Source organism: Canis aureus, chromosome 17 (genome assembly GCF_053574225.1).
Source record: "Canis aureus isolate CA01 chromosome 17, VMU_Caureus_v.1.0, whole genome shotgun sequence".
Lineage (NCBI taxonomy): Eukaryota > Metazoa > Chordata > Mammalia > Carnivora > Canidae > Canis > Canis aureus.
Window position 1 is genome coordinate 58752274 of NC_135627.1, and position 14955 is coordinate 58767228.

Consider the following 14955-nt stretch of genomic DNA (forward strand, 5'->3'; position numbering starts at 1 on the left):
TCTTTCAAGTCTATGTCCCAGAAGTATAGGGCATGGAAATAGAAGGAGGATAAAAAACAAGATTTCCTTCCTTAGTACTTTTTTAACTGAAAAATGTGGTCATAGGAATGATGAATAAAATGTATAAGATAAGGTTTTCAGTGAATGCTAACAGCTCTTTCTTTTAAAAATCATTTCTAGGGCAGCCCGGATGGCTCAGCGGTTTAGCGCCAGCCTTCAGTCCATGATCCTGAAGACCTGGGATCAAGTCCCACGTCGGGCTCCCTGCATGGAGCCTGCTTCTCCCTCTGCCTGTGTCTCTGCCTCTCTCTCTCTCTCTTTGTCTCTCTCATGAATAAATAAATAAAATATTTAATAAATAAATAAATAAAATAAAAATAATCATTTCTAAAAATGTATGTAAAAAAAGATTTATATTCAAAAGCATTAATCATGTGAGATTACTTTAGTCTTTACACATTGAGGACGAATGGTGTATTTCCATCGTCAAAAGCGTAAAAACATTTAGAAGTAGATTCTGTGAGTGTGTGTTCTTGTAATCTACAATATGCCGGGCACAAGTCATGTTCTCAAGGATGACAGGAGGAAAGGATTTTTTTAGGTATATGGCATAAAATTAAACTCTTCTCAAACTGATTGCCCTCTCACCCCACAGAAGCAGGGGCTTACCAGTCACTTCCACACTGGCGACTCCAATTCTAGTTATTGTATGAGGAAGGAGCAAAGAGCAAAGCCTGCTGGTGTGCAGGATCACGGTCAGAAATCAGTGAGCGAGCAGAGAGTTCGGGCCACGACTTAAAAACCAAGGATGAGGTTAAGCGACCAGTGTCTGCACGAGGATCCCCTTGGCACTCAGAAGATGCTCAGGTTTCTTTTTGCCCTGAGTGATTGAGGATCCTTCAGGAAGGGACCCGAGGTGGAGGAAGAGCCATAAAAGGTGGCAGGAGAATGCGTGTGACATTAGGATCTTTTCAATTGTGTACCAGCAGGACAGCGAGTTTCTGCCCAGAAAAAGAGTTTGACTTTTTGACTTTTGACTTTTGACTCAAGAGGGAAGCATGGGGTGAAGACGTGGGAGTTGGCACTGTTTCCAGGAGAGCTGAATCCCAAGCAAGCAATGTCCACACCCGCAGCCATGTGTAAAGTGTACTCCAGCAGCTCCGGTCAAGGGAGGCCAAGGGAAACTAATAGCCTCTGCAGTGTGACACTAACTCACTCATTTGCTAAATGCTGACACTACTTAAGGAGGCAGGGAAGTTCATCCCCAGAAGGAGACCTCAGAACGGGGCCGTTCGTGCTCAGGGCCCGGAATCGAAGGCTGAGACCTTAGCTGCTGAGGAGCCGCTGCTGTTCCAGCCACCACCCCTGAAGCTCCAGACCGTCCACCGAAGGTTAAGCGCCTCCTTGCAAACGCAGTCCAAGGCAGCCACCAGTTTGGGTCAATCTCAACGCACTTGACCAGTAGCCAATTCTTTTATCTGAATTTCATGAATAGTCATTTCTGCTACACACATTACATTTTTTTCATTAAGTATTTGTCATTGTTTTTGCAGATACAGTTATATTTCAATTAAATGTATTGTTTATGTTTTCACATAAAGATTTTATTTACTTATAAGTCAGTCGGAGAAGGACAAACATTATATGTTCTCATTCATTTGGGGAATATAAATAATAGTGAAAGGGAAAATAAGGGAAGGGAGAAGAAATGTGTGGGAAATATCAGAAAGGGAGACAGAACGTAAAGACTGCTAACTCTGGGAAACGAACTAGGGGTGGTAGAAGGGGAGGAGGGCGGGGGGTGAGAGTGAATGGGTGACGGGCACTGGGTATTATTCTGTATGTTAGTAAATTGAACACCAATAAAAAAATTAAAAAAAAAAAAAGATTTTATTTACTTATTCATGAGAGACACAGAGAGAGGTGGAGACACAGGCAGAGGCAGAAGCAGGCTCCCTGTGGGGAGCCCGAGGCGGGACTTAATCCCAGGCCCCTGGGGTCACAGCCGGGGCCAGAGGCAGACGCACCACCACTGAGCCCCCCAGGGGCCCCCGGATTTATTTTTTAAGTAAACTTTTTAAATAACTTGAGCATCCAGAAAAGTTACAAAGATAGCACAGAATTCCCATATACCTTTCGCCCAGCGACCTCGTGTTAACGTTTTACACAATAGCAGTGCCTTTGTCAAAACTAGGACACCAGCTTTGGTACATGACTAAGAACTACACTCCTAGGCTTAACTTGGATGTCACCAGTTTTCCTACTAATGTCCTTTTTCTGGGCCAGAATCCCAAGTGGGACATCACACTGCATTCAGTCACCTCTGTTCTGTGACAGTTTCTGGACTTACCTTATCTTTCATAACCTTGACAGTTTTGAAGAGTATCGATCAGCCGTTCTGGAGAATGTCCTTCAGTTGCATTTATATGATTTTTTTGCCATGATTAAATTAGGGTTATGGATCTTAAGGAGACTACCACAGAGGTGAACCGCCCTTCTCATCACCTCCTACCACGGGGCACACAGTCTAAACGTGAATTACTGCTAGTGATGTCACCTGATTATTTGGCTAAGCCAGCATTGTCAGATTTCTCTGTAAAGCTATTACTTTCCTCCTCTATACTCTTGCTTTTTGGCAGTGAGTCACAATCCAGTCCACACTCAAGGGAAATAAGCTCCACCTACTTGAGGGGCAGTATCTGCTTCATTATTTGGAAATCTTCCATAAGGAAGATTTGTCTCTTCTCCCCCACCCTCATTCATTTATTCAATCATTCATTTATATCAGTGTGGACTAATGCATATTTATTTTATATTTGGGTTGTAATCCAATATGATGTCATTTTCTTTGTTATTCAGATTGTTCCAGGTTTGGTCCTTGGTAGCTATTTTAGGGTTAGCTCCTGTATTGGCTCCCATCTTTTATATTTTTAGCACTTCACTGCTCTCTCACAGTACACATGCTCCAAGTTCATCTTGTGTTTTCTCTGCTGGAATTGCCCGATTTTTAGCCATTTCAAATAAAGAAGACAGTTTGCCAGTTGCTTCAAGTGTTAGACATATGGTTATCATATGACAGCAATTTCCTTCCTAAGAGAATCAAAAATATATTTCTACACAAAAACTTATACACAAATGTTCATAGCAGCATTACTCATGATAGCCAAAAAGTGGAAACAATCCAAATGTGCATCAGCTGACGAATAGTTAAACTAAATGTGGTGTACCTACATGATGGAACGTTATGCAGTCATGAAAAGGAATTAAATTCTGATACATGCACTATATACCAATCTGTACCACATAAAATTGCTGACGTTTGGCTTCAGATACAAAATGGCGATTTCACATGAATGAAACTAACTCAAAACTAAGGCCCTGAATGTTTATCATTTGCAGCACAGAAATGTCCCCACCAGAGCAGCCCCGGTGGCTCTGGGCTTAGCGCTGCCTTCAGCCCAGGGCGTGATCCTGGAGACCTGGGATTGAGTCCCATGCTGGGCTCCCTGCATGGGGCCTGCTTCTCCATCTGCCTGTGTCTCTGCCTCTCTCTCTCTCTCTCTCTCTCTCTTTCTCTCATGAATAAATAAATAAAATCTTTAAAAAAAAATGTCCCCACCAGCTAGCAAACAGACCCAAGAAGATTAATCGAGTTGCCTAAGGTCAATGAGCACCTGGTAAAGCCAGAATTCAAATCCAAATCTGCCTATTGCAATGCTGAGCTCATTCTGTTGGCCCAATGGGATCTCATAGTAAATGGGGCTCTTGAATCTTCTACATAATGATTCTAACCGTTATCTTCATTAAAAATTAGCTATTCACAGTGTACTTGCTTTTAAAGGGGGCAAGGAGAAGTGGACCACTCATTTTCAACTCGGAATAGACTTCTAGTAGAACTCATATTAGAACCTGATTCCTTCTGGTTTAGACTTTTCCATTAAGGTGTTTCTGTAGTCTCCTATTGCTAATAGTCTTGACACCTCCGGGTAGGCAAGACTTTCCATTTTTGAATCTTTAAGTGTTTCCCAGGACAACAGAGTGAAAGAGAGAAGGCAGGAGCATTTTGCAAAGCAGAAACAGTCAATGGTACACAAGTTGGCTAAGACGGTCCAATCTGAAACAAGAAAATGCTTTTAATCTTACCCGATTTCTTTCTAATTTCATCTCAGGATTTCTCTACCCTAATCCGGTCTCCCCAAAAATTCTCAGTTTGATACATGAGTACAAACTTTTAATGACTAGAATTTTTTCTCCTCTGTCTCCTGCCAGTTTCCTCTCTCACTTGATATTTCTTATCTCCGTATTTCCTCTGATTTTTTTCCATTTAAGAGTTAGCCTGAAGCCTTCTGTTAGTCTGAGTTGTATGAATGCTGTGAAAAAGTTCAGACCATATCATTAATGATTTATTTATGGGTTTTTTTGTTTTGTTTTGTTTTGTTTTGTTTTGTTTTGATGGTGAATTGGCATTTTTCAAGGAGAAGAATACATGTTCTTACAGAGCACAGAGTAAGAACACATGGGCAGCTGGAAAAAGTTAGAAAATAATAGCTCCCCCACCAACCCCCATTTCCAACCCATACCCTGTTGTATTTGTCTCCTTAGGACTTAACACCATCTGACATAATATTTCTTTTTTTTCCTCTCGCCACCTTCTGATGAAAACCCCATGAGGGCAGGGTTGTTTGTTTCTTGCTATGGCCCAAGTATCTAGAATGGAACTTGGGCCACAGGAGCCTCTCCATAAGGATTTGTCCAATAAACAAGTAAACTAACAACATAGTCAAAGTATACACAAAAGAAACAATGGTGCCAAAGCCTTTTTTCCTCAAATTTTTCTTTAACGTTATTATAATATTGTACATAGCAGAAAATAAAAATGAAAGAAAAAATGCTTCTTCTTCAACCTGAAAATGCTAAATTCAGATGCTGACAGCCTTTACGAGTCTCACTGACTGGTCTGAAACATGAGAGGAGGGTAGAGATTAAATGATTTATCTCGGTGAGAGGAGCTAGCATGGGGGCCCCTGGGCAGGACGGCTGGCAAAGAAACAACGAAAGAAGGGACAACTCATCTGACAAGAGTATGGAATAGTTTTCCTCCTCGCTCTCTTTCCTGGAAGCATAGCTGATATCTTTATCCTAAAATTAATTGCAATAGTTAGAAAAAAACACTGATTAAGAGCAAACGCTGTTTCAAGCAGTGTGAGTAGATTAGAACTCTGTTTGAAAGGAATCTGTGGCCTTTGGTTGGGGAAAGAAGTGATTCTGAATGGTTGGAGGTATCAGGCCTCCAACATGCTCAGAGCCTATTAGATTCGCTGAGTGTCCAAAATTTAGCAGTCTATAGTTAAATAATAAGCTTTCCCCCCTCTAAATAGCCTCACTGCCATTTAAAGAGAAACTCCTTATTATTATGGGGATTTTTTTTTAGTACCTATAACCTGTCATTCCCCAAAATGACACCTTAAAAAGTCAATTTCAAGAATCACCTTGGCTGTCATTCAATCTCATAAATCTTTCCAAATCCTTTTAGAGCCAGCCTGACAGCATAGCCTCACACAATTTAGGATATAAGTCAGCTACACCTGTTGCCTATAAAATGTGGTTTATTCCAACAAATACAATTGTAAACCTATATAGCCCAATGTTGTTTTTATAACAAAAAGCAAGCACTCTTGACTCTTGTATCTGATTCTTAATGATCGTCTAGAATAACACACCACGTTCAATAACTCTCAATGTGGCTGTTCTCGGTTCTGGTGGATCATAAACTGTATTTTTATGAATCCTGGCTTCCCCAAGATAAACTATATCACCTATGAAATGATTAAAAAGTAAACAAATCTTTCACGTGATCTCTTAAGAAGTCTTGCATTTCTCTCAAATAAGAATATAGCATCTCTCTGACCTAAGTTTCATGACCAGATTATAAACCGAGTAATTATATCCTGACTCTATAAATCTACCCCCTTTCATTTCAAAGGAATGAATTATACCCATCTCATCTTAAATGTGACGAAGATCTGCTCTGCACAGTTAAATTGCTGCCATCCTTGTCCCCAGATAGTAATACTAATTTGCATTTGTTTAACTCCTCACAATTTGCAATTCCTTGCTCATAAAATGTTTTCTTTTACTCCGTGATGGAATACCTATTATTAGCCCCAGTTTTACAGATGAGGGAATTGAGGTAAGACGAGTCAAGTAATTTGCAAGAAGTCAAACAGTGACCATGCTCATATCCCTTTCAGCCTCCGGCCCTGTTCTGTTTCTTTCTTTTTTTTTTTTTTAATATTTTATTTATTTATTCATGAGAGACTCATGGAGAGAGAGAGGCAGAGACACAGGCAGAGGGAGAAGCAGGCTCCATGCAGGGAGCCCGATGTGGGACTCGATCCCAGATCCCAGGTCTCCAGGATCACACCTTGGGCCGAAGGCGGTGTTAAACTGCTGAGCCACCCAGGCTGCCCCCTGTTCGGTTTCTGACCAAGGCAGAGAGTATACATTACGTGCATTAGGAACCACGGGCACTAGCTAGTCGGGCCTTGGGATTGGTTTTACCACAGATCCGAGTCAGTTAGACCCAAGCACGCTGATGCCCTTGTGCCTGTTGCTCATCCCTAACCTCTGCCTTCGACCCCAAAAGTGGTTTGTGTCTCAGTTCTCTCTCTGGCTCTGGAGCTCTAGTGAAAAAGCCCATTTCTGTTTATCTTGGCTTAAGACCTGGAAACACACCTAGCCTCTGCCAGCTTCACATCTTTAGGAATTGGACCCAATGCTCTCCCTTAGCTGTTAGCTGGAAACTTGCCCTAATCCATAGAATTACTCTAACACCATGAGATGATAAGGCTCATGCTCACCTGTGCAGAACAAGACACTCTCTGGAGGATCTTGCCAAAGTGTTCCAGATACCAGATGAGATCTGGTCCAGGTGAAGCCGGGGGGGGGGGGGGCGCAGGGAGATTAACTACATAAATATCTCCTAGAAACCAAGTTTCTATCACACAATATTAAACATATTTATCTTGTTTAAGAGTTGATTATGAAAACCGAAACTTGTTCTCAGTTGTTTCTTGGCAAATAATAAAACACCATGTTCTTGAGATATTGCCGTCTTGAAAGACTGCCTTACTAAGATCCTTCAGACATACATACATAGAGCAGAACAGTCCTCTCGATCTCTTAGGATTAGTTTCCGCTATGATATTAGACAATTCAAATTAGTAGTAGCCATAACACAACACATTTTATTTTATTAAAAGTTCAGAATTGGTACTATCGAGTTAATATGCAATCTATAAAAGTTCTAAGGAACCTAAGTTCCTCCAGCTTTCTGTTCTACCGTCTCTAATGTATGTTCTTTGTCCACTTGGATCAAAATGGCTGCTTGAGCTCCAGCCAACACTTCCATATTCCAGCCACTAGCTAGAAGGGAATGATCAAGAAGGGTGTACTTCAACTTCAGAGACTTCCCGGAAGTCACATATGACACTTCCACTTATATCCCACTGGTTCAAGTTTAGCTACATGGCCTCATCTAGCTGCAAGGGAGGCCAAGATTTAGTCTTTACTGCAGGTAACTATGTGTCTCACTGAAAATTAGGATTCTGTTACTCATCAGAAAAGGTATATGAATGCTGAGAGGCAAATGGAAGGTTTTATTTTTTGCCATGATTTCTTCCTCAAACAACTATTAGAACTCTTCCCTAAGCAGGAGGATTCCTTACTCTTCCTTCCTCCAGGACTCTCTATGTCTTACCCTAAGATCTCTCTCCTACCCAATTCCTGCATCCTGCAATCCACAGAGTAGGTCACAAACCAGTGAACTGGAACTCGGTGCCCAACTGGGCTCAAGAGAATTTCCTGAGAAATCTATTTAAAATACAGATCCTGGGGCCCTCAGAACTTGGGATTATGATTCAGGGAATCTACAGACGTGTCCTGAAAGCTGTAGCTTCAAAGCAAAAGCCAAAACTCTCCAAATGATGCTGGTTAGTGAGTATGTTCAGTTTATGCAAATTAATCATGTTTATACCTATAATACATGCATTTTTCCTTATGTGTGCTATGCTTCAATAAAAAGGGTTTTGTTTTTTTGTTTGTTTTGTTTTTTTAGTTAAAAAATATTTCTAAGTGATTCTCTTGCACATCAAGCTATGGAAGCAGAGGAAAGAAGCTTGACCAGAGCTTGATTCTACCCAGTTCCTGGAGTCAGAAACTTTCCATGTGCTATTTCCTCTGGCTGGACTTCCATAATTTTTCACACCAGCTTTGCTGGAGGGAGCATTCATTCTTTCACCTGTTAACAACTGAATCTAGGTTGGGGACAGATGAGAGGAGGGTATGAGATGAAATATTATTCTATGTTTTGTTTTTTTTTTTAGATCTAAATTTATCCTACTACTTTTCAGCATCTCAGAAGCATTCCGGGATATGTTTTGTTTATGTTTCCCTCTTGGTTTCCAATCATTTCCTTTCGTCTCTACTGGTTTCTCCTGTCTCTGGGTCCACTTATCGCTGGGAGAGAAACCAGCCGTCATCACAAAACGTGGTCAAGTAAGGGAAAGGTCACATGAACAGAAAAATTAGAGCTGTGGAAAAATAGAGACCCTGTCCAATGAGACCAGTCTAGCTCTGCCTGGATGAGAGACTAACACAGCTCTTCTTGCCACATGAAATAACAGGAAAATTGCCAGCATAAGGCATTACATCAGGAATTCCGAGCTCTCTTCACCTGGAAATGGTAAGGAAGGCACCATAAGAAGATACAACACAACATAGTGCTGTCTTGAAAGAAAAAAAAAAACAACTATGCATTAGAAAATCCCCTATAACAGCCAGCATCCTGAGTAAAGATAAAATTATCTCATATCCCACCAAGCCTTGCTTTTCCCTTTAAAAATTATGGGTGGGGATGTTTTGAAATACTCGCCTATCTTATCAACCACAAATAAAACATTCACTGCAGTCATAACAATTTTTACCTTAGATCCATTTTGAAATGTTTGCTGATGGTGCAGACGTTCCTCTCAAAAATGTGCTTGCTTTTAAAAACAATGCCAAATAAAACAATTTTATGTGCATATAGAACATTTTATTTTGAAAATCCTTGCTGATGTATGCAGGGTCTGTGCAATGTCAAGAAACCTATTTAATCAAGCATCCCCGGGAGAACAGCTTCGTACCATTAGCCTCATTATACAGATAAGAACACTGAGATCTAAGTAGGTTAACTAGGGGTTGCCGAATGCTTCGTAACAGCAGAGTGCTCTAAAAATATTATGTGTATAAGGAAGAAAAATGTGACCTCTTGTAGGAAAGGGACCAGAGAAAACAGGTCGGAGGAAGGAGAATTTACATTTCTGTTTTGAGAGTTTTCACGGCTCATGTCAAAAAATACATTGTTCTCCTGAGCCACGTACAATTTTCTCATCCAGTATTTTGGGGAATTATGCTACTTCACCTCCAGAGTGCTAGGAAATTAGATGTACATCCGTGGCTTTCCTCTGTGAAGTACAAAGGAGTAAGAAGATTCTGGTTATGTTATTGCTATTGGTATCACACCTAATCAGCACTTCGCTGCTGATGCCAATCCCACGCAAACATAATAAATAAATTGCAGGTACATCACAAGTCTTGTTTTTTTTTTTTGTTTTTTGTTTTTTGTTTTTTTTTTTTCATTCACCAAACATTTATTGAGTGGCAATTCTGGATCAGTCAATGTGCTAACCCTGGAGATATGATGATCAGTAAGACAGCCTCTACCTCCAGTAGCTTAGTATGTAGAAGGGAGAAAACGTAATCAACTAATTAGATACAAGAGAAATATATACAAAGTACTCCGGAACACAGAGAAAAGTGCAACCTGTTCTGCCTGGGAAAAAAAAAAAGCAAAAAAAAAAAAAATTAGAGGATATGACACTGGAATAGGATCTTCAAACAAGGCAAACAACACGAAAATCTTTCTAGGCAGACACGGAAGGGCCGAGAAAGGCTAAGGGCATATTATACTAGGATGTGGGTGCCTGGAGTACAGGTGGGAAATGAAGATGGAAGGTAAAACGGAGGAAGATAAAATCTATGAGGAGTCAGTGGAGGCTGAAACTGGGGAAGGGACATGATCATACCTGTGTTTTGAGAAGATGAGCCTGTGCAGAGAAGGGGCTGAGAGGGAGGCCCTGGCGTGGAAATTGGAGGCGTTGCAGGGGTGCAGGTGCAGGCGCAGGTGCAGGATGGGGTGGGGGGGGGAGGGGAGCAGGAGCCTCTGCGATGGCAGCCAAGCATTGGAAGATGCTTGGTGGTGCCATCGACGTGACTGGGGAAGCGGTGCCAGCGCGGTGACATGGGTAGCACATGGTGCCGGTGTCGTTACCCAAGACCTAGGGAGGGAGGAACGGGTTTGGGAGGAGGATAAGGACTTGGGACTCACATGCATATGATTTTCTTTCTGAGTGAGCAGGATACAGGAAACATGAGCGAATCCTTTATGGACCGTCTTGCAATTCCTGACACTCAGGCTTGAAGCGCTCGGCGGTTCTGCAGGCCCGTGGCGAGAACACAGGTTCAGGGGCCCTTGTGAGCGAGCTTCCTCCTGCTGCTCCGAGCAAGAGGCCTCCCTCCCGGTGCCCACGCATAAGCCTTGCAGACCCGGTTCTTCATGTCTGGAAGCCTGTTGGGAAGTGGGGGTAGCAGAGGGGCGTGCAGAGTGAGACCTGGAAGAGGGCACTCCGGACAGGTCTCTCCGTCGTGGGGGCCCAGCTTCTTGTGTAGGATCTGGCCTGTGGGCCATGCTCGTATTCAATAAATGAATAAGGCCTAAATCTCATTATCTTCTGCAAATATCCAGAGCGAGTCAACGCGGGAGGTCTTGGTTCTGGTCATCGAAATTTGTGAGCCAGATTTCAAGACAGTGTTCTTTGGTCTGTGCTTCCAAAGGAAAGGTTCCAACCTGCTAAGGTCGTGAGCGGACGTGGGCCGTGGAGGAGCTGAAGCATAAATGGACCCGGGAATCACAATCGTGTTGAATAATCTGACCCAGAACTCACTGTGGTGCCCTTGTTTCCACCTAATGGAAAAGCTACTTTCCGTTCACACCCCAAATAAGAAATCATTCTACGCATCCCCTCCACGCAGCCCATCACAGCAGCTGGCCAGAGCCATTAGACAGAAGAGGTACAAAGCCACCCAGAGAAGAGAACTATTCCCAGGGAATGACTAAGAAGTAGTGGAAGGCAGTTTACAGATCACAGTGAAGGGAAGTAACTTCATTTGCTTATCATTTAAATAATGTACTTAACCTCAGAGGAATCACATATCCAAGAATTGAGGGTTTCTGGCAAAGAGTAAGGTCAATTTTTCAATAGAGCCATTTTATTTGCTCCCTTGATTAAAATTTTGAAATTAAACAGCAGAGAGTTGAGGACTTGTGTCTCTCAGAATTGTTCAAAGCCTGCTCTAATTAATAATGAACTTTAGTACTCACCTACCTGTCTCCCTCCCTTACCTTCACAAGTGTAATCTCATACACAGGGGTGCAAATGTGGTCTCTCTGTTCTTCAAAGAGGAAGTCCTCTCTTCCCCTCAAAATTCCAATTTCTCAGTTTGTTGGACATTCTGTCAAAAACCTAGATCAGGGATCCCTGGGTGGCGCAGTGGTTTGGCGCCTGCCTTTGGCCCAGGGCACGATTCTGGAGACCCGGGATCGAGTCCCACATCAGGCTCCCGGTGCATGGAGCCTGCTTCTCCCTCTGCCTGTGTCTCTGCTTCTCTCTCTCTCTCTGTGACTATCATAAATAAATAAATAAATAAATAATTAAAAAAAAAAAAAAAAAAAAACCTAGATCAGCTTTCCTTCTCAACTGCAGATCTGTGTTTCTCAGTTCATTATTTCATTTTTCTTCGGGGAGCAAAAGGATTCACGTACAATTAGACATGTATTGGTTATTGTCATATAATTTACCTAGTGGATAAGCTGTCAAGAATAATGTAAACTTATAGACCTTTTCTTGACTTCATCTTGCCTTGGTTTGAGAAAACAAGAGCTGGCTAAGGCCAATGCAACATGAACATGATTCCAATTATTGGCCCTTATATATGATCTGCATTTTAATATTACTAGTGAAATGGAAAATCCCCTTAGAGCTTACACAAAAGAATGCAACATATATTTCAATTATTTGAATGCATGGTCTCCACTGTCCTCCAATAATGTCTCCAATACTTTTATTTTGTTTTGCTTTATTCTACTTGTTTACTTATTTATTTTACTTAAATGTTCCTAGTGCCTGATTATCTAAAAATATCCTTATGTCCCGATTTTGAATGAAACAATAATCCATTTATTAATTACATGGTAAGTTCACCAGAAGGCTATTTTATTTTAATTTTATTTATTTATTCCTGAGAGACACAGAGAGAGAAAAAGGCAGAGACGCAGGCAGAGGGAGAAGCAGGCCCCATGCAGGGAGCCTGACATGGGACTTGATCCCGGGTCTCCAGGGTTACACCCTGGGCCAAAGGCAGTGCTAAACCGCTGAGCCACTGGGGCTGCCCACTATTTTATTTTTAAATAAGAAATATTCCATGGGAGCATTATTAAGACTTTGCTTAGCCAAAATCACTTCAGTCATGCTCAGTGGGGTAAAACTTCAGAATTCAATCATATATTTGTTCATGGGCCAAAGAGGACACACTCTTTCCTGAAGAAAACATTTTCTCTGGAAGTTGTTTTTGATACTGAGTCACTATCATTACCAGCTTTTTCTATAACTTGTCCGTCTCTCCCAACTACAGACTGCAACAAATGCTCTTCAGGTTAAATGATGTTTCTAGATAAGCTCTTGTTGACTTAAATGGCTAAGAATTTTTTGACATAGATTCCATTTATCAAGTGAGACTTTAAATATGCCCTTTTAAAAATAACTTGTTCCATTTCAAATGAATAATATCACTGAAGACCACCTCCAGGGTTGTGGCTACGATCTCAAGAGAGTTTATAAACATAAATGCTTTATTTAGCCTTTTAAGAAGAGATCATTATTTGGTTTACTATTACATTCAATCACATTTATATCTGTTGTAGGCAAGGATTTAGTCCACAGGTTTTACTTTACAAATACATGCAAAATGCTTTTATATTTTACTTAAATATTTGATTTGGAGGAAGAAGTGACTGTGGGGAGCATAGCATCTTTGTAAGCATCAGTGAAAGAAGAAATTATCTTTCCTGGAAAAAATGGAGTGTGGTAAAAGGATATGGTTATCATCTTCACTTCAAACTGCTCCTAGAAATGTTTTACCTGAGTATCCTGATCAGTGGGATTATGGGGGAAGGGGGGAAGGAATGTTTCAAGACTTTGACCAAGAGAAATAGGAGCCTGGTCATTTCGTCTGGAAATGGAATCATTTTACAGCCATTTAGGCCTCTAGACACAGAAGTGCTCTGCAGTCCACATCTTTGTTCTCTGCCACAAGGCAGGACCTTGTGTTCAATGGGAAGAGGGGGTGTCTGGATCTCTGTGAACAAAAAGAAGCCGTTTATGGCTCAGAGTTTACATAATGCATGTAACCTTCCAGTAGGTCTCTTTGCTCTCACTGAGCCGTGACATGTACTGAAATTACATGAAGTCTATTATCTTGTACAACAAGATGTTTATATCATTAGCAATTTGAGATTAAAAGTACCATCTCGAAAATATCATTTGGATTCAGTCAACGTAAAACCATACCTATCCATTGCTTTCTATCAGAAAACATTATGTTAAACCCCACATTTCAAAGGTTTCTGAAACCATAAATTTAGGACCTTCAGATCACTAATTTTTTTTTCTTTTCTAACTCAATAATCTTCCTGTTTTATGTTTCTCTGGTCATTTATTTATCCTTCCATTCAGCAGGTACTTATAGAACTTGTCTTATGTGCATGATTCTGTGTTAGTACTATGCAGTGTTCAAAATAAGTATGAGAAAGAGCATACTCTATTAAATATTTAAGTGGAATAATACAAAATAAGGTTTAGCGCCAAAATGAATGGGAAAAGGAGTTCAAAAGAGAAAACTATTTGTGTGGGCAGTAATGGTCTAGAGTAGCTTCATTTTCAAGTCATCTTAAAGCAAAAATTGTCAAGTAGCTCCCTTCCACTTCCTTCCTTTCAGCATCCCTGACTCAAGGTCCTCACTGTCCTCCCGTGACCTTCCTCATTGCTCCCTCAGCCACATATAAATACAACAACAGTTGGCCCAGGGAACTCGCTGTGAACTTCTCCTACCGAGCAGGCCATATATGATCTTTCCTCCTTTCTCCTTTTCTCATGGCTCTTCCGATCTTACCTATACAGTAGATTGTCTTCTCCTTGGGGTCTTGTTTTCTGCTAGCAAATTCATATATTAATGAAAGGTGTGCACTTTCCTAACATCATATGCTTTCAGGATTAATTCAAGGAAATGGTTTGAACACCAGCTTAGGCAGGATGGTGGTAGTAATATTTTTGACCAGAATGCCAATCTATATATCTGCGTGTCTGCCAATGCATAACCCACCTTGACGGTCTCTGTGTCAAATCAGCTCCCCTGAGTATAGGGATAGGTGCGATGTTGATTGCTATAGGTGAGGTATTGATTGCAAAGATTTCACTTGGAGAATGCTCTCGGGAGATACATCTGTAAGGCAGTGAAGAACCAGTTGAGGACAGAGGAGATGACTTATAGAGCTATTACAGTTTCAGCCTCAGCCAATCCTCTAAGGAACTCTGGGGATGACCCCTCAACATTGTCTCAAATTGAGGTATGGAGGCTGGATCCTGTAGCCTCATTATCATCCAGTCATTGGCCACAAGCTGCTCCTTAGAGGTGGGGGTTCCTCGGTCAAGTTTCCTGCAGTGGATGGCAATTTTCAGGAAGAAACACAGTGTGGGCTGACAGCAGCCAGTATGCCCAGCAACTGGGGGATGGAAGTAT

The 14955-nt window shown here is 41.4% G+C and overlaps 1 long non-coding RNA gene across 1 annotated transcript; it reads right to left on the reverse strand.

Annotated features, from left to right (window-relative positions):
- Window positions 1-8900: 8900 nt before the first annotated feature.
- LOC144287584 (uncharacterized) lies at window positions 8901-14731 on the reverse strand. The gene is made up of 4 exons (XR_013355365.1): window positions 14539-14731; window positions 11837-11896; window positions 11504-11624; window positions 8901-10985 (listed from the first exon to the last, which is right to left on the reverse strand). It is a non-coding gene; the product is annotated as an uncharacterized LOC144287584 (long non-coding RNA).
- Window positions 14732-14955: the final 224 nt, after the last annotated feature.